Source organism: Bubalus kerabau, chromosome 11 (assembly GCF_029407905.1).
Source record: "Bubalus kerabau isolate K-KA32 ecotype Philippines breed swamp buffalo chromosome 11, PCC_UOA_SB_1v2, whole genome shotgun sequence".
Taxonomy (NCBI): domain Eukaryota; kingdom Metazoa; phylum Chordata; class Mammalia; order Artiodactyla; family Bovidae; genus Bubalus; species Bubalus kerabau.
In genome coordinates this window covers 15,624,166-15,644,730 of record NC_073634.1, presented here as the reverse complement: position 1 = coordinate 15,644,730, position 20,565 = coordinate 15,624,166, and the positions used below count along the sequence as shown (strand labels likewise).

Below are 20,565 nucleotides of genomic sequence, written 5' to 3'. Positions count from 1 at the left end.
ATTGAACGGAGGATTTACGTGCCACATAAACTTTGAGAGAAAAAGAAAAAGGTACAAAAGATCACAGTTTATTCTATCAATGTAGATAACTATTATACAAAAACACAATAAATAAAGTAACAAACCTAAATTACTTAATAGCACTATAAAATGAAATCCAGTATACTACAGTAAAGGAATAATATGTGCCAATGGGCATTACTCAAATGAGTAAATATGATTTAATAGGAAATAATACATTAATATGGACTTTCCTGGTGGCTCAGATGGTAATGAATCTGCCTGCAGTGCAGGAGACCTCAGTTCAATCCCTGAGTCGGGAAGATCCCCTAGAGAAGGAAGTGGCTACCCACTCCAGTATTCTTGCCTTAAGAACTCCATGGACAGAGGAGCCTGGTGGGCTACAGTCCATGGGGTCACATGCAAAATCAGATATGCCTGAGCAGCTGACACACACACAATACATTAATAAAATTTACTGCATCCTTAGGCAAAAGGAGAAAATCCTATGATAGATATGAAAAGGCAAGAAAAATATGCTTTCTCTTGGGATGCAGAAAATGACAAGGGAACACTGCTTCCCCTCATAAAAAATGGTTTAAGAAAAGCCAGATAAACTATAAGATTATCAGTCTACCTGACCCATCGGTGAACTGATGTCACAGGTGACAACATGAACTAGATATCAAAGAGTGAAAAGCCCATTTGAGGAGAAATGGAATATGCAAACGATTTCCTTTTGGCAGAGGGCAGAAGAAAGGGGCGGTTGCACGAGAAGCAGTGGTCCACCGCTAGAGGGATTTGCAAGATGTGATATTGTGAAGACAACTACAGCAAGAAATACTCAAACCCAGTTCAAACAGAAATTAGATTAACTCAACAGCTTCCCCTCACACACACACACACACACACACACACACACACATATACTAATGGTCTCACAGAAAATGTCATGTCCATCTCAGGCAGAAGAACTATTTGTCTCGTTCTTTGTGGCTTTCTTCACACCATGTCCAACATTCAACAAAAAATTACAAGGTGCATTTTTAAAAGCTATAAAAAATTGTCAAGAGATAAGGCAATCCATAGGACCAGACCAAGAGATGACCCAGATGTTGGAATGATCACCTTAAAATAACTGATTAATTCATTAAAGGATCTAGTGGGAAAAGCATGTTTAAATAGATGGGGAGTTTAAACATAGAGATGAAAACTATTTCAAAAATCAGGTAGAAATATTGGGGTGGGGAGGACATTATTCATCAGAGATACAGAAGAATTTCTTTGATAGGTTAATCGGTAGACTAGATATAGAAAAGAATCACTGAACTTAAAGGTAGGTCAACAGCTGCTTTCCAAACTGAGGTGCAGAGAGAACATAAACAATACTCTAAAGCCTTAGGATAGTATCAAATTGAGTTACAAAAGAAGAGAGAAAGAACTTACAAGAAGAAATATTTGAAGAGGTAGTGGCAGAGAACTTTTCCAAAGTATTGAAGGACAACAAACCATAGAGTCAAGAAACTTGGAGAAAAAATATTAAAAAGAAATCCCAACAGAAATCCCAGTAAGTTTTTGGCAGAAATTGGCAAGATAGCCCTAAAATGTACTGGCATACCATGTTCAGTTGTGCTTTTCTTTATTGTGCCTTGCAGATATTGTATTTTTTTTTTTTAAACAAATTGAAGGCTTGTGGCAACCCTGCACTGAGCAGGCGTAAGAGTGCCATTTTTCCAACATTTGCTCACTTCATGTCTCTGTTACATTTTGGTAATTCTTGCAATATTTCAAATATTTTCATTATGATTGTATTTGTGATGGTGATCTGTAATCGGTGATTTTTGATGCCACTATTAGAAGTGTTTTGGGCACCATGATCCATGCCCATTTAAGACAGTACACTTAATTGATATATGTTGCATGAGTTCTTACTGCTGCATCAACTGGCTGTTCCTCCATCTCTCTCCGTCTTCTTGAGCTTCCCTTATCCCCCGAGACACAACAATATTGAGATTTGATCAACTGATACTCCTATAATGGCGTCTAACTGTTCCAGTGAAAGGAAGAATTGTGTGTTCACTTCAGTCACTCAGTCGTGTCTGACTCTTTGCGACCCCATGAATAGCAGCACCCCAGGCCTCCCTGTCCATCACCAACTCCCGGAGTTCACTCAGATTCACGTCCATCGAGTCAGTGATGCCATCCAGCCATCTCATCCTCTGTCGTCCCCTTCTCCTCCTGCCCCCAATCCCTCCCAGCATCAGAGTCTTTTCCAATGAGTCAACTCTTCGCATGAGGTGGCCAAAGTACTGGAGCTTCAGCTTTAGCATCATTCCTTCCAAAGAAATCCCAGGGCTGATCTCCTTCAGAATGGATTGGTTGGATCTCCTTACAGTCCAAGGGACTCTCAAGAGTCTTCTCCAACACCACAGTTCAAAAGCATCAATTCTTTGGTGCTCAGCCTTCTTCACAGTCCAACTCTCACATCCATACATGACCACTGGAAAACCATAGCCTTGACTAGACGGACTTTGTTGGCAAAGTAATGTCTCTGCTTTTCAATATGCTATCTCGGCTGGTCATAACTTTTCTTCCAAGGAGTAAGCATCTTTTAATTTCATGGCTGCAATCACCATCTGCAGTGATTTTGGAGCCCCCCAAAATAAAGTCTGACACTGTTTCCACTGTTTCCCTATTTCCCATGAAGTGATGGGACCAGATGCCATGATCTTCGTTTTCTAAATGTTGAGCTTTTAGCCAACTTTTTCACTCTCCTCTTTCACTTTCATCAAGAGGCTTTTTAGTTCCTCTTCACTTTCTGCCATAAGGGTGGTGTCATCTGCATATCTGAGGTTATTGATATTTCTCCTGACAATCTTGATTCCAGCTTGTGCTTCTTCCAGCCCAGCATTTCTCATGATGTACTCTGAATAGAAGTTAAATAAGCAGGGTGATGATATACAGCCTTGACATACTCCTTTTCCTATTTGGAGCCAGTCTGTTGTTCCATGTCCAGTTCTAACTGTTTCTTCCTGACCTGCATACAGGTTTCTCAAGAGGCAGGTCAGGTGGTCTGGTATTCCCATCTCTTTCAGAATTTTCCACAGTTTATTGTGATCCACACAGTCAAAGGCTTTGGCATAGTCAATAAAGCAGAAATAGATGTTTTTCTGGAACTCTCTTGCTTTTTCCATGATCCAGCAGATGTTGGCAACTTGCTCTCTGGTTCCTCTGCCTTTTCTAAAACCTGCTTGAATATTTGCAAGTTCACGGTTCACGTATTGCTGAAGCCTGGCTTGGAGAATTTTGAGCATTACTTTACTAGCATGTGAGATGAGTGCAATTGTGCGATAGTTTGAACATTCTTTGGCATTGCCTATCTTTGGGATTGGAATGAAAACTGACCTTTTCCAGTCCTGTGGCCACTGCTGAGTTTTCCAAATTTGCTGGCATATTGAGTGCAGCACTTTCACAGCATCATCTTTCAGGATTTGAAATAGCTCAACTGGAATTCCATCATCTCCACTAGCTTTGTTCGTAGTGATGCTTTCTAAGGCCCACTTGATTTCACATTCAAGTGTTTTGTGTCTCTCACCTTAAATCGAAAGCAAGAAATGATTAAGCTTAGTGAGGAAGGCATGTCAAGGGTTGAGAGAGGCCAAAAGCTAGGCCTCTTGCACAAGTTAATCAAGTTAACTTGTGAATGCAAAGAAGAAGTTCTTGAGGGAAGCTAAAAGTGCCACTGCAGTGAACACATGAATAATAAGAAAGTGAGACAGTTTTATTTCTGATATGGATAAAGTTTTAGTGGCCTTTATAGAAGATCAAACCAGTCACAACATTCCCCTGAGCTACAGTTTAATCCTGAGTAAGGCTCTAACTCTCCTCAATACTGTGAAGACAGGCGAGGAGGCTGCAGAAGAAAAGTTTGAAGCTAGCAGAGGTTCCTGAAATTTAAGAAAAGAAACCATATTAATAACATAAAATTGCAAGAGGAAGCTACAAGTACTGATGCAGAAGGTGCAACAAGTTTTCCAGAAAATCCTGCTAATACAACTAACAAAGGTGGTCCACTAAATAACAGATTTTCAATGTAGATGAAACATCCTTGCAACCATGTAGGACTTTCATAGCTACAGAGATGTGAATGCCTGTCTTTGAAGTTTCAAAGGACAGGCTGACACTCTTGTTGGGGGTTAATGAAGCTGGTGACTTTAAGTTGAAGCCAATGCTCACTTACCAAATGGAAAATCCCAGGACCCTTAAGAATTTTGCTCATCTACTCTGTCTGTGCTCTAGAAATAGAACAACAAAGCCTGAGTGATAGCAAATCTGTTTACAATATGGTTTATTGGATATTTGAAGCCCACTGCTGAGACCTACTGGTCAGAAAAAAGTATCCCTTTCAAAATGGCATTGTTCACTGATAATGTACCTGGCCACCCAAGAGATCTGATTGAATATACAATAGATTAATCTTTTTATTCCAGCTACCACAGCATCCATTTTGCAGTTCATGGATCAAGGAGTAATTTTAACTTTCAAGTTTTATTATTTAAGAAATACATTTCATAAGACTCTAGCTGCCATAGATAGTGATCCCTTGGATGGATCTGAGCAAATTTTAAGTCTTCTGGAAATGCTTCACCATTCTAGATGTCATTAAGAACATCTGTGATTCATGGAAAGATGTAAAAATATTGACATTAACAGGAGTTTGGAAGAAGTTGATGCCAACCCTCACAGGTGATTTTGAGGGACTCAAGACTCCCATGAAGGAAGCAACTGTACATGTGATGGAAATAGCAAGCAAAGTAGAATTAGAAGTGGAGACTGACGTTGTGGCTGAACTTCTGTAATTTCATAATAAAGCTTTTCATGGATGGGGAGTTTCTTCTTACCAATGCAAGAATTGCACACACATAACTTAGACTATAGTATAGTGTAAATACAACTTTATGTGCACTGAGAAACCAAAAAATTCATGTGACTTGCTTTGCTGAGATATTCGCTTTATTGTGGTGATCTGGAACCAAGCCTACAATATATCTGAGGTATGCCTATATATGGAAAAGCAAAGGAACTAAAATAGCCAAAATAATTTTGAAAAAGAAAGTTGAAAGACTCCCACTATCTGATTTCAAGATTCATATACACCTATAGTAATCAAGATAGTGATGTTGGTGAAAAGACAGAAACTATGATCAACAGAACAGAATAAAGATACAGCCTCACAAATACGGTTAATTGATTTTTGGTGAAGGATTAAAAATGATTCATTAGATAAAGGATAGCTTTTTCAACAAATGGTGCTGAAATAATTAGGCATCTATATGCAAAATAATTTACTTCACTCCATATAGAAATTAACTCAAAATGTATTATAAACCTAAATATAAATTCTAAAACTATAAAACTTCTAGAAAAAAAATTAGAGGAAATATTTGTGACTTTGGACTGAGTAAGATTTTATAGCTATAACCTAAAAAGCACAATTCATAAAAGAAAAAATCAATAAATTAAACTTTATCTAATTAAAATATTCTGCTCTTCAAAAGGCACAGTTTAGAAAATGAAAAGCCAGGACACAGATTGTAAAGAAATACTTGCAAAATGCATATACAATAAAGAATTTGTGTCTAGAATATATCAGGAATAATTATAACTTAATAATAGGAAAATAATTAACCCAATCAAAAAATGTACAAATGATTTAAGCACGTAACCAAAGAACATGTATGGATAGCAAATAAGCACGTAAACAGAGGCTCAACATCATTAATGGTTAGGAAAAAGTAAATTAAAAACACAATATGGTACCACTACCATTTCTATTAGAATGGCTAAAGTTTTAAAAACTGATAATACCAAGTGCTGCTGAAGAATATGATTAATCAGAAGTCTGAAACATTTTTTGGTGGAAATGCAAAATAATACAGCCTCTGAGGAAAATGTTTGGCAGTTTCTTATAAAGTTAAAAGATACATTTACTCTTATATGTGACTCAGAAATTCTATTCCTAGGAATTTACTCAAGAAGAATGAAAACATATGTCTACCCAATGACTGGAATGTAAATTTTTAGGAGCTTTATTTATAATAGGCCCAAATTGGAACCGTCTTACACTGTTTGTGGGAATATAAATTGCTGCAGCCACTATGGAAAACAGTATGGTGGTTGCTCAGAAAACTAAAAATACAGTTGCCATATGATCCAGCAATCCGACTCCTGGGCATATACACAGAAAAAAACCATAATTTGAGAAGATACATACACCCCTATGTTCATAGCAATGTTATGTACAATAGCCAAGACATGTAAGCAACCTAAATGCCCATCTGAATGGATAAAGAAGATGTTGTGTGTGTGTGTGTGTGTGTGTGTGTAAAAGTAAGTAATGGAATATTACTCAACCATCAAAAAGAATGAAATAAAATGCCATTTGCAGCAGCACGGATGGACCTAGAGATTATCATACTAAGCAAAGTAAATCAGAAAAAGACAAATACCGTATGATAATCACTGACATGTGGAATCTAAAACACGACACCAATCAACATACCTACAAAACAGAAACAGGCTCACAGATACAGAGAGCACACTTATGGTTGCCAAGGAGGGTGGGTGGGAGTTTGGGATTAGCTGCTGCTGCCTGCCAAGTCGCTTCAGTCGTGTCTGACTCTGTGCGACCCCATAGACGGCAGCCCACCAGGCTCCCCCGTCCCTGGGATTCTCCAGGCAAGAACACTGGAGTGGGTTGCCATTTCCTTCTCCAATGCATGAAAGTGGAAAGTGAAAGTGAAGTCGCTCAGTCGTGTCTGACTCAGCGACCCCATGGACTGCAGCCCACCAGGCTCCTCCATCCATGGGATTTTCCAGGCAAGAGTACTGGAGTGGGGTGCCATTGCCGTCTCCTTGGGATTAGCAGATGTAATTTATTATAATAGGGTAGATAAACAACACGGTCTCATTACACAGCACAGAGAACTACACTCAATATCCTGTGATAAAGCATAATAGAAAAGAATATGAAGGAGAAGGTGCGTGTGCATGACTGAGTCATTTTGCTGTACAGAAGAAATTAACACAATGTTGTATACTATATCTCAACAAAATTTAAAAAATAATAGGCCCAAATTGGAAATAATACAAAGGTTTATCAACTAGTAAATGGATAAGCGAATTATGTTACATCCATATAATGAAATACTACATGGCAATAGAAAGAAATGCAGTATTGATATGATATGAGTGAATCTTAAAAATATTATGCAAAGTGAAAGAAGCCGGACACAAAACAATGTGTACAATATGATTCCATTTATTTGACATTCTAGGAAAGGCAGAACTGTAGGGATTAGAAATCTCCAATATATCCTCCCAGTTCATAAGCATAAATATTCTCCAAGTTAAATTTTCTTCAGGCAAATTAACTTATACAAAAATAAACTTGTGTGACAACAAATTAAACTCAAGTTTTTGCCCTTTTAGAATGCAGAAGGATGTTCATCATTGCCCTCTTTATAATAAATGCTTAAGGGAAAAAGTTGGTCAAATAATGTATGAAAAGAATACAGCCATTCAATCATGTTATAGAGAATACTAATGACATATGGAAATGTTGATGTCATACATATAGGAGGAAAAGACAGGATACACAACAGAAACACTAAAAGCTAACAACTGTCGTGTGGTTACTATATGCTGGGACTCCTCTGAGTGGTCTATAAATGCTATCCCATTCAGTTCTGGCAACTAGCATATTATTATTGTCATTGTTGTTGTTATTAGCTTGAGATCCAGGACCTGAAGTTTAGGAAAAGTGATCTAACATGCAGCAAATAGTGGAGCTTGGATCTGAACCAAGGTTGTCTCGTCCTGGACCCCAATTATAACCAGTATGCTTTATTGTCTGCATCCTGCATGACTCTGAATCTGCATTTTTATTTATTTATTTTTATTATTATTATTATTATTTTTACTTTACAATATTGTATTGGTTTTGCCACACATCAACATGCATCCACCAAGGGTGTACACGTGTTCCCCATCCTGAACCCCCCTCCCTCCTCCCTCCCCATACCATCCCTCTGGGTCATCCCAGTGCATGAGCCCCAAGCTTCCTGTATCCTGCATCGAACCTGGACTGGCGATTCGTTTCTTATATGATATTATACATTTTTTAATGCCATTCTCCCAAATCATCCTCCCCTCCCTCTCCCACAGAGTCCAAAAGACTGTTCTATACATCTGTGTCTCTTTTGCTGTCTCGCATACATACAATATGGGCCTGGAAGCAGCTGCACCAAAATGTTAACACACTCACATTTTGGTGGGGTTACAGAGAATTTTATTTTACTTTTCTATGCTTTTAAGATTTATACCAAAAGAAAAAAGTGTTTATAAAAAGAAGTAAATTAATACATGAGATTTAAATAGGTGAAGACCCGGTCTTACCTGGAAAAATTGCCTCCTCATGAGACACGACATTCTAAGAGGGGGTCTAGTCCCTGTGTGTCCCTGGGGGCTAGCCTATAAGGGCCTTGCACACTCCCTGGCTCTGCCCTCCTACCTGGGGTCACCCACCTCAGAAGTCTAGGATGAGCTGAGAAACACAGTCTCCAGAGAAAAGCCTTCCAGCTGCTTCTGCCAGTCATCCTGGACGGCTGCCTGGAGGGAGGCTGGGAGCATCCATCTCTTTCTGAGCCTGACGCCGGCAGGGCTGGCCCCAGGTCCACTGCTGAGCATGGACAGCGTAGACCCCAGCCTCCCACCCCTGGAGCTGAGGTGGGGGAGATGGTGGAGGACAGGGAGCCCTGGGGCACTGGTGGCAAATGTTAACTGAAAAAGAAAAGACCTGTTTGATTAGACATGAAAGAAGAAAGGAAGAAAGACATGTCTTTCTTCCCCCAAGCTCCCCTTCTTTCCCCCACCCTACCCTCCCAGAGCTGTGTTCAAACCCCATTGCATTTGGAGGGAAATCCAACCCATGTGTTTCTGATTCATTTACACTTAACTCATCAAAACCCTGTTTTGAAAGAGACCATTGGATGGTCTACAAAGCCTGAGCAGAGCTCCCACTGCTGCGGGCTGGTTGTGGGCTCACCAAACACCCCTTCTAATCCACCAGGCCTGCACTCAGGCTCTGGCCCATGACGAGAGCTGTCTGAACCACACTCCCTGGCCTGGCCCCCTTGGAGCCCTTCCCCACTATCTTCCATTTCCTTGGGAACTCAGGCTGCCTGTGAGGGTCTGGGAAACTCACATGGTATGGGGAGGGGCCTCAAATGTGCCATCCTCCCTGGGGTAAGGCTGGGTTTGAGATGAGCTTGTAGAGGAAAACTCGAAAGAAAGACATGAACAGTGAGATTCCAGGCAGAGAAAGCACATTTGGGGGCCAAGTGCCCTGTGTGGGGGGTCCATCACAGTGGACCTGCACCCATCTCAGAAGAAGTGATGAGAGGAAGAAGCAGGGTGCCTTGTTGCCCACATCTGTCTCTCCCATCACTTCTCAGCCTCATGGATTTGGCTGAGAAGACAGCTTGCACTGGATTTGAATGAAGAGACTGTCTTTCATCAGGAAGCACCTACTCATCACCACCAGGCCCAGAAGGTTTTCTTGAGTCAATGTGGGTGGTGCTCAGTGTCAACTATGTGTACAAAGGCAAGTTCTCCCAAGCAGACACTTGGGAGTCATTCAGCCAAAAATGGTTGTCTCAGACGCAAAGCATGTCAGAGCTAGGAAAGACCTCTGAGAGCTTTGAGGTTCAGCCCGCATGTTTATAGATCAATTCCCGTGAGATCCTCCTCCAGAAGGATTTTCAGTAAGCCAAGCTCCTTGCTCCACTAGCTTGCCACTTTGGAAGAGCACAGGGTGTGGTCAGAAGACACCAGGAAGGCTTGGCTCCTTCCAAGCAACGCCTACAATGAAACACATGGGGGCGAGAATGGAAGCAAGAGAGTGGGAACCAAGTCCTTCTGGGTCACCACCACGATGACATACGTTGTAACTGGGACAATAACCCCCTTCTTTGTGTGCATGCTGCTCCCTTTCCCCTTTGGCACTGGCAGGAAGCGAGTAGTGCCCTGTGGGGACCTGAGGGGGGACATCAGGGACTGAATGGGACAAGGGGGCAGAAGATAAATGCCACTCGTGACATTTTACGGGGAGGTCCTTTAATCAGGAAGCTCAGAAAGGTTCGGTGTCACCAGCTACTAGGTTTTGACACCAGGGTCAAAATCCGCATCTTTCTGGCTCTAAAATCCACGCAACCAAAGAAACAGGATGGGTAGATAGAGCGGGGAAGCTAGAGGTGGCTCTGGGCTCCTGTTGTGCAGGGTTGATGAACAAGGAAGCTCCCAGAAGGAGCTGCTGCCATGCAGGCCCTGAAAGAAGAAGAGGAGGAGGGCTTACTGTGGAGGGGAGCAGGATGGTCCAAACGGATGCGTCAAGGACCCTGCCAGTAGGAGTAGGGCGCTCAGAGGCTCTGGACACTGACGGTACAGGGTGGTTGCACCAGAAACCTACCAGCAGGTGGCAGTATTTCAGAACAAGAAGGTGACAACTTGGGACCGTGGCAGAAAGAGGAGTTACTGAGCTCGTACTATGTGCCAGGCATCGTCACAAATGTTTCATACAGAGCGTCTCACTGAACCTTCACAACAATTCAGTGATGTACGTACTATTATTAGCCTCATTTTACACGAGAAGGGTTTAGTAATTTGTTCAAAGCCACAGAGCCAGGAAGTACTGGAACTCAGATTCTTACCCAGGCAGCCAACTCCAGATCCAGACCTAAACTCTATACAGATGTAACATCATGCCTCAGTCCACAGCATATGCTGAATTTTCATCATGGATTAAGTGTTGTGCTGGGGGTTAGACACCCCAAAGTGGTCTAGACAGCATCCCACTCAGACTCTGATTCTCTGGGATGGTGGAGGTAGGCAGCAGCTAAGGGGCCGGACACTGGGTCCTCAGACCTGGTTCAAGTCTGGCTCCTCTGCTCACTGTGGGGTGGTGGCCTTGGTAATTGACAGATGTCTCAGGCCTTCAGTTTTTTAATCTGTCTATAATTAGGTATAATATACACCTCACAGGGTCAAGTGGCAGAAGCATCAGGCATGGAGTAGGCTGTGTGCTTTACTGAAATGACCACAAATAATCAAACACGAAAGGCAAAGAGTGTCCACAGCAGGGGCCATGAGACGAGTTTCCCAGGTGCAGGTTATTGGCAGGAGGGTGAGGATCCCAGGGGTGCCCTTCTGTCCCATGAAGCCAGGCTGGGGAATGTGATCTTCAGAGGGTCTCATAGCAAGCCAGACTCTAACAAGGAGGTGGAGGACTCGGAGCGCCCCAGCCAGCAGCCCATGGTTTAACAAGCATTCTGTGGGCCTCCTAAAGACCAGACACCAGTCTTGTGTTGGCTCAGCCCGGGTCTTTCTTGTGTATTATAGATTGTCCTAGCAGATGTCCACAGCACCGTCTTGCCATCACTTGTATCAGACCCACAGGGGCCCCATCCAGGCCCATCTCCCATCTCTGCCCCTCACATCTGTGAGTAACCTGGACCTCTCAGAAGTTCTCTACATGCTCTGCACAATCCACTCCACCATCACACCTGCAGGAGGAGAGGGGTATCCACCAGGGCAGGAGATGACAAGACAGTCTCCACTCCCTGGGGTGGCTGAGTCATTCAGGGGATGCCCGCCCCTGAGCACTGTGGGAGGTGAGGGACAGTGGACACAGAGGCAGGGTCAAGCCCTATGTACCTGCGAACATGGTGCCACCTGAGCTGGAAGATGTAGAGAGGCGCTCAGGCAGCAGGCCCTGCCACTCCTTCTCTCTGCTTCCATTTCTGACTTGCGAATATTTAGAAGCGGACATCCTCCCATCTGCTCCAACATGACTCCCCCAAATATGCCCCGTGCTTCTAGCCTTCCTTCTCAAGATATGGCCAGAACAAAGACGAGCGGCTCTTCAGGGTGGGCGGGGGTGACGGGAGTGCACGTCTGGCTCTAGCGTTATCTGCACAGAGGCACATTCCTTCTCTGGCCCGCCCCCACCCAGAAACATCATTATTCATTCCATCACACACACAGCTGGGGCTGGGGGAGGCCATGACAGGTGGGCCAGCCAGGGAGGTGGGGATGGGGCGCCTTGGTCTTCTCCCCACCCCCCAAACAAGACAGATATGTCCCCTCTGAACATGCTGGGGGAGATTATTTTAACAAGCACTTTTGTACCAGGAAATCAGTGTGTTTAACCTAACAAGCAAAGAACAGCCCAGTGGGGCCCATAAATCCCGTTCCCACCTATTAATTTTACGGCCTACATAAAGCAGTGTTGAAGTCCAAAGTATATGTGACCTAAAAAGGCATTGCTCATTCTGACACATATACGACGTGGCCAGGACTCGAACTCTGACCCTGACCCTCACTCCAGGAAGCCAGCTCCCAAGCCTCACAGGGTGCAGGGGCTCACGCTGCAGAAACCTACCCAGCCTCCTCTGGAAGGTCAGGATGGTAGGGGGAGGGGTGGAGGATGCTGGGTCAGTGGGGATCCCCAGCTCAGAGACCCCAGAGCTGACATACACTCTGGTCACTGCCTGAAGGTACCCACACAAACAGAAGTGAGGGCTGAAGTCCACCCACGTTCTGTTCACTGCACCTGTCCCCTTGGGCAGGGTGACATCTGCCCAGAGCGGGGCATTTCTAGAACCCACACAAAGGTGCTGTGTGATTGGCAGCCATGCTCACAGATCCCTTGGGCAAATCCAGATCTCTACCTTAACTGCTTCAGATACTGACTCCCAAATCCATTGACTCACTGTACTCCCAAATTTCACAGCCCTTCCACCAGCAAAATTCATGACAATCATCAAGTCCTAACATCAGAAACTTGCTGATCCCCTCAGTCCTTGATTGTCCACTCACCACATAATGACCGAATCTGGTCATCCCATAGCAATTGCATATCGATTCCTACAAGGTCATCAGGACACAGACCACCCCAAATGTAACTGTTCTCTAAGCCGAGCCACCTCAGTCCCCAACTGACTCTACAATAGAAGAAATGGAAGAGGAAATCTCACTGTCACACTCACTGTACCCCAGCCACATGCTGACCTGCAGACCCAAGTGCACAGCAGTGCTCAGAATTTTCCAATCCCCCACCCCCTGCTGCCAGATTCCTGCCCCATCCTTCTCTGTGCTTTCTGTGCTCAGGAAGCTGACCTCTAGGGACTGCATTATGGCCCGCTTTGCCCTCTGACTTACAACCAGATTCCTAAATTAGAGTTCCTTTTGGTGAGGTGAGGGCTTCCCTGTTTGCTCAGATGATAAAGGGTCTGCCTGCAATGCAGGAGGAGACCCAGGTTCGATCCCTGGGTCTGGAAGATCCCCTGGAGAAGCGAATGGCTACCCACTCCAGTGTTCTTGCCTGGAGAATCCCATGGACTGAGGAATCGGTGGGCTACAGTTCACAGGGTTGCAAAAAGAGTTGGATACCACTGAGTGAATAACACTTTTCACTTTGGTGAGCCGCCGGGAGCATGCACAACTCTATCCTAGTTTTTGCTTTAACTTGAAAAGTCGTGTGAAATTCATGCTTCATTATGTACCTTTGTTAGCTTTATTATAAAAAAAAGTTTCTTCTTGTGTTGGGTTCCCCAGAAGCAAACCCAGGACAAGGATTTGAGGGCAAGTTGTTCATGTGATCCTGGGAAGAACAATAGGAGAGTGGGGACTTGAGATGTGAGCCAGGACAGGGGAGGAAGCCCACACAGGGTGCCTCACGAGCAAGGGGCTCCTTAGGAAAGGGGCTCAGTCCTGCTGAGGACCCGAAGCAGGGGTATCTCTCTCTCAATTCCTGCCCGTCATGAGTGTTGGGCTGTCACTGAGGGCACCTGCCTGGTGAGAAAGGAACCTGCTCCCACAGCTAGACCACACGCCCAGGCAGAGCTGCAGGTGCAAAAGCCATCAGTGTATAAGGAATGGTGAATACCAGAGGGTATGGGCAGGGCAATGGTATAATTTATTACAGTATTTTTACCCAAATATTCAAGTAAACTTGACTTCTATATATTCCCTGGTTTCTGCACACTCTAAGCTCAGTTTGAAAAGATCACACCCAGAACTCTCCACCCCAGACAAGGCACTGACTCTCCAAATACACTCTTTCTACCAACTCCTAGGACCCTTTCTTGCCCTCGTAGTCACATGCTGACCAGCTGACCTGTAAACCTCACTGCGTGTGGAACCTACTGTCAAAATCACAAACTGATGCCGGCACAGCCTTGGAATCTCTGCTTACAGTGCTCCCTTCCTCTGGGAACCTTCCGGGGAGACCATTCATCCATCCCCATCCCAATTTCTTCCACATCCTAACTGCTCCCACAGGAACTCAAAATGACCAACTGATCCCCAGCCCACAATGACCACTCAGACCTGCCTGCACTTTGTTCTTCCAACCTAATAACACAACTTGCAAAGACCCACACACTGCAAGACCCACTATATGTTGAATTCTCAACCATGAATGACCCGAAACCACACTGATTCCCCCAACACCAACCACACATGAATGCCTCAGTGCCATCCCTGGCTACACTGACCCACAGACACAACCCCGCTGCAATACATAGCCCAGCCACACATTTATCTCTGAACGCAGTCACACACGTGGTACCCCAACCCCTGATACACACTGTAGGGAAAGAGCAAATTAGCCAAGATGGCAGTGGTCAGGCTCTCTCGCCCCATGGCCTCTCGCTTTGGCCTCACGTTTGGTAGATAATGATTATGTAACAGCTGAGATCATCTGTGGCACTGCGCACGCACATCATGGTGTGGTCCTATATAATCACCACCTGCAAAGCCCTTGTGTCCACATTATGGCTGTGTTGTGTCTGTGTTATGGCTGTGTTGTGTCTGCGTTATGTCTGTGTTTTGTCTGCGTTATGGCTGTGTGTGTCTGCGTTATGGCTGTGTGTGTCTGCGTTATGGCTGTGTTTTGTCTGCGTTATGGCTGTGCGTGTCTGCATTATGGCTGTGCGTGTCTGCGTTATGGCTGTGTGTGTCTGCGTTATGGCTGTGTGTGTCTGCGTTATGGCTGTGTTTTGTCTGCGTTATGGCTGTGTGTGTCTGCGTTATGGCTGTGTGTGTCTGTGTTATGGCTGTATTGTATCTGTGTTATGGCTGTGTGTGTCTGCGTTATGGCTGTGTTTTGTCTGCATTATGGCTGTGTGTGTCTGCGTTATGGCTGTGCGTGTCTGCGTTATGGCTGTGCGTGTCTGCGTTATGGCTGTGTGTGTCTGCGTTATGGCTGTGTGTGTCTGTGTTATGGCTGTATTGTATCTGTGTTATGGCTGTGTGTGTCTGCGTTATGGCTGTGTTTTGTCTGCATTATGGCTGTGTGTGTCTGCGTTATGGCTGTGCGTGTCTGCGTTATGGCTGTGTTTTGTCTGCGTTATGGCTGTGCGTGTCTGCGTTATGGCTGTGCGTGTCTGCGTTATGGCTGTGCGTGTCTGCATTATGGCTGTGCGTGTCTGCGTTATGGCTGTGCGTGTCTGCGTTATGGCTGTGTGTGTCTGCGTTATGGCTGTGTGTGTCTGTGTTATGGCTGTATTGTATCTGTGTTATGGCTGTGTGTGTCTGCGTTATGGCTGTGTTTTGTCTGCGTTATGGCTGTGTGTGTCTGCGTTATGGCTGTGCGTGTCTGCGTTATGGCTGTGTGTGTCTGCGTTATGGCTGTGTTTTGTCTGCGTTATGTCTGTGTTTTGTCTGCGTTATGGCTGTGTGTGTCTGCGTTATGGCTGTGTGTGTCTGCGTTATGGCTGTGTTTTGTCTGCGTTATGGCTGTGCGTGTCTGCGTTATGGCTGTGCGTGTCTGCGTTATGGCTGTGCGTGTCTGCATTATGGCTGTGCGTGTCTGCGTTATGGCTGTGCGTGTCTGCGTTATGGCTGTGTGTGTCTGCGTTATGGCTGTGTGTGTCTGTGTTATGGCTGTATTGTATCTGTGTTATGGCTGTGTGTGTCTGCGTTATGGCTGTGTTTTGTCTGCGTTATGGCTGTGTGTGTCTGCGTTATGGCTGTGCGTGTCTGCGTTATGGCTGTGCGTGTCTGCGTTATGGCTGTGTGTGTCTGCGTTATGGCTGTGTGTGTCTGTGTTATGGCTGTATTGTATCTGTGTTATGGCTGTGTGTGTCTGCGTTATGGCTGTGTTTTGTCTGCATTATGGCTGTGTGTGTCTGCGTTATGGCTGTGCGTGTCTGCGTTATGGCTGTGTTTTGTCTGCGTTATGGCTGTGCGTGTCTGCGTTATGGCTGTGCGTGTCTGCGTTATGGCTGTGTTTTGTCTGCGTTATGGCTGTGCGTGTCTGCATTATGGCTGTGCGTGTCTGCGTTATGGCTGTGCGTGTCTGCGTTATGGCTGTGTGTGTCTGCGTTATGGCTGTGTGTGTCTGTGTTATGGCTGTATTGTATCTGTGTTATGGCTGTGTGTGTCTGCGTTATGGCTGTGTTTTGTCTGCGTTATGGCTGTGTGTGTCTGCGTTATGGCTGTGCGTGTCTGCGTTATGGCTGTGCGTGTCTGCGTTATGGCTGTGTGTGTCTGCGTTATGGCTGTGTGTGTCTGTGTTATGGCTGTATTGTATCTGTGTTATGGCTGTGTGTGTCTGCGTTATGGCTGTGTTTTGTCTGCATTATGGCTGTGTGTGTCTGCGTTATGGCTGTGCGTGTCTGCGTTATGGCTGTGCGTGTCTGCGTTATGGCTGTGCGTGTCTGCGTTATGGCTGTGCGTGTCTGCGTTATGGCTGTGTGTGTCTGCGTTATGGCTGTGTGTGTCTGCGTTATGGCTGTGTGTGTCTGCGTTGTGCTGCGTCCACTTGCTCAACCATGAGAGAATACAGCATGGCTGCTGCTACAGGTGCTGTGCCAGTCAGGAGAGAATAAACGTGTCTGCAGTTCTTACAGCTCCTCGCATTTTCTTCCAGCTTCCCTGCTTGCGCCTTGCCTACCCTGCGTTCAACGAACAGTGAGATACAGCAAGACAGTTGGTGTAGTTGGCAGGATCATCAAGACACATCAGTTTACCAGTACCAAACAGCACACGGCTTCCCTGAGAGCTCAGTTGGTAAAGAATCCACCTGTAATGCAGGAGACCCTGGTTCGATTCCTGGGTCAGGAAGATCTACTGGAGAAGAGACAGGCTACCCACTCCAGCATTCTCTGGCTTCCCTGGTGACTCAACTGGTAAAGAATCCACCTGCAATATGGGAGACCTGGGCTTGATCCCTGGGTTGGGAAGATCCTCTGAAGAAGGGAAAGCCTACCCACTCCAGTATTCTGGTGAATTCCATGGACTGTGTAGTCCATGGGGTGGCAAAGAGTCAGACATGACTAAGACATTTTCCCTTTCACTTTCAAACAGCACATACACTAACCCTCTCAATGCAACATGACACTGATCCACTAAAGCCCAAAGAGTGCCGACTGCCAGCTTTCCAACCACAAGCTGACCCCCATCCCAATCACTGCCTGTCACTCCTATCTCAAGCCCCACATGGATGCCCACCACCCAGTTAGAGCCACTGGCATAGACACCCCAACCTGAATATTCATTGAGCTCATGACCTTCAACCAATGACTTGAATTCCAGCCAGGAACATCAACCAAACAAAGACCTCAATCCTAGCTACCTCAAACCAGCCATTCAGAACCCCAAACCAGGCCTTGTCTTCAACTGCAGAACTTCATCTCCCTCTCAGCCCCAACAAAGTGTGATCCACCAAACTTAACTTCAAAGTGACCATGTCCCAAGCATACACTGACCCCCACCCTCCCTCTATGCTCTTAACCCCAGCCCAAGCCAGCAAAGACATGCTGACCCCAGAGCCAAACACCACCCTAACCCCCAATCTGGACTGATGCTGAAGCTGAAACTCCAATACTTTGGCCACATGATGCAAAGAACTGACTCATTTGAAAAGACCCTGATGCTGGGAAAGATTGAAGGTGGGAGGAGAAGGGGACAACAGAAGATGAGATGGTTGGAGGCATCACTGACTCAATGGACATGAGTTTGAGTAAATTCCAGGAGTTGGTGATGGACAGGGAGGCCTGGCGTGCTGCAGTCCATGGGGTCACGAAGAGTTGGACATGACTGAGCAACTGAACTAAACTGAACCCCTAACCTCACTGCAAGCTGAACACCCCATTCCAAACCTCACTGCCCCTCCAGAGAGAAAGGGCACTCTGATACCACTGTAAGTTCACACACTGTTCACTGGGTCCCCCAGCTACGTGGGGCCTTCAAATCCCATCCACACACCAACCCTCCACAAAACACTGCCAGCCCAGCCTCACTCTGCGCCCTTCAACCTCACGCGTGCCTGAAGGGACCTGAGATCCATCTTCACAGAGACCACCCAGGTTCAACTGTACCCTATTTTCCAACACAACCTTGTCCCATGGGTCCTGTGACCCCACGCAGTCCAGGACACACAGGGATGATGTGCAGAGAGGGCTTCTCTCAGACTCCTGTGGGCAGCGACGCCTAGACCGAGGGTCTGATGTTCTTCCTATGGCCCAGCTCCGTGACCCAGGGAAGGCACCAGAAGTTCTTACTCAGCAACACTGAGGCTGCCGGCTACATTCCTCCTCCTATTTCTAATTCCAATGAGACCAAGTCTCAAATTTCTCTCCAGCTTTGAGCATCCTGACCTCTTCTATGGGCTACAATTTCCTGATGTCGAGTCCATGTCTCCAGGGAGCCATCTCAGGCATTACACTGAGTTGGGTCACGGCCACCCCTGGGTGAGGGGTCAGGAACCTGGACAACTGTTCTGCTCACTTGCCCACAGGCTGTGTGATCTCAGCTGATCACTTCACCTCCCTGGAACTCACTTGATGTCAGTCCCTTCTCCGGGGGATCTTCCCGACCCAGGGATTGAACCCGGGTCGCTCACATTGCGGGCAGATTCTTTACTGTCTGAGCCACCAGGAAAGCCCTCCTGTACTTCAGAGGTCAGCAGACTACTACAGTTGGAGCAGACCCAGCCATGCCCTCCCTCTCAGTTACCTGTTGGTTATGGCTGCCTTCCCCCACCAGCTGCAGACTTGAGTTGTGGCAACAGAAACAATATGGGGCTCAAAGTCAAAAAGATTTACTATCTGCCCTTGCAGAAAAAGTGTGCCACCTCTGATACACATCCTCCACCTTCCTCCCAGAAGGTCTAACCACACTGGAGAAGTCTGTGTGTGAATGCAGGAGACCTCCCCTCCTGTTCTGCGCTTCTCAAAAAGATGCTCCTTAATAATGTGTGGATGGTTCATTATGCTGATAATAAAACCTGTGATTGCCTGCCCCCAACCTGTGGAGGAGGGGCTGAAGAAAGATCACAGGGTCAGAGAAAAAGCCTCAGGGTTTGGGTTAGCAATATTGGGATGCCCCAGTCTCTGTTTAGTGTAAAGGCTCTTCCAACGTTATTGCTTTTGTTTATTGAAACCCAACCCCCATGGCATTCAGCACCCTTGGCAGTGGGCCCAGACCTGCCCAGGCCCCAGCCTGCCAGGCCTGGCCAAGAGGACTGGGGGTGGAGGGCGCACTGGCCAGGCCCCATTCCAGGAGCCCTGCCTGCTTACAGCCTGAGGCACTACCCCCACCCGCTTCTTAACGTCTTGCTTACAAGACAGCATTTGGAGACAATTTCTCATCAGACCTTCTTGTAAACATCCTCCTGGATGAAGCAAGCCTGAAGGAGCCCTTATTAGAAACACCTGCGCCAGACGGCGGGCCTGGTGAATGACAGCCTGCAGAGCTGCCGCTGCCCCCCACACCCATCCTGGGGCTGGTGAAAAGGGTGGTACGGGAGATGGGGGTAAGGGTTTGGGTGGGGGTCGTGTCTTCCATCCCTCTCCCCTCCTCCCTAAGCCCCCACAGGGCCAGCGTTGCCAAGGCAGCACCCTTCCTGTTGTCACGTGGGACTCGGGTGTCAGGAAGGCTCAGTGAACTGGAATCTCTCTTGTGGTGGCCAGCCCTGCCCGCCACCAGAAGTCACCCCCTGAGTTCGTCATTGCCCTCTTTGGGTTCTCTAAGTTGGATGGCAGCCACACTTCTTTATCATCCATATTTCCCAGAAGTGTCAACATAGTGAGCTTCTTACCACTCTAAGTCGATGAGAATATTCAAGACTTGCGACAGTAAGTTGGAATGGAGGTATCTGGGGTGAGGAAGGTGGGAGGCTCCATACGTGGAATTCCCATGTCAGTATAACCTTGACATGCCAGCAAAGATACAGAAAAACCAAGTCAGCTGCCAAAGGCCACATTGTCTACTATAAGGCAGTTTCAAGTTATATTCCCTGCTCCAAACAAACATTTTCGCTGATGCCGCTCTGAATCTTCATTTTGCTAAGGGAAAGCAGCAGGAGAAGGGGGAGGAGGGGAATGAAGGGAGTCTATATAAACTGGACCTGGAACTTGTACGAAATCAACTTCTGTGCGTGAGCATTCTGCCGTCAGTCTTTGATGGAACCTTCTAGTACTCTCTGCACTCCTCCCACCC

The 20,565-nt window shown here is 46.1% G+C and overlaps 1 long non-coding RNA gene across 2 annotated transcripts in view; it reads right to left on the bottom strand.

Moving 5' to 3' along the window:
• Window positions 1–19,662, bottom strand: part of LOC129622359 (uncharacterized) — a 30,316-nt gene extending 10,654 nt beyond the window's left edge. The window contains exons 1-3 of one of the 2 annotated variants that reach the window (XR_008699924.1): window positions 19,081–19,662; window positions 8,587–8,841; window positions 3,812–3,947 (exon numbers count right to left, since the gene is read on the bottom strand). This is a non-coding gene — a long non-coding RNA (uncharacterized LOC129622359). Of the gene's footprint in view, window positions 1–3,811; window positions 3,948–8,586; window positions 8,842–19,080 lie in introns of those variants that run through there. The other variant, XR_008699925.1, reaches the window with a different exon arrangement.
• Between the last annotated feature and the right edge of the window lie 903 nt (window positions 19,663–20,565).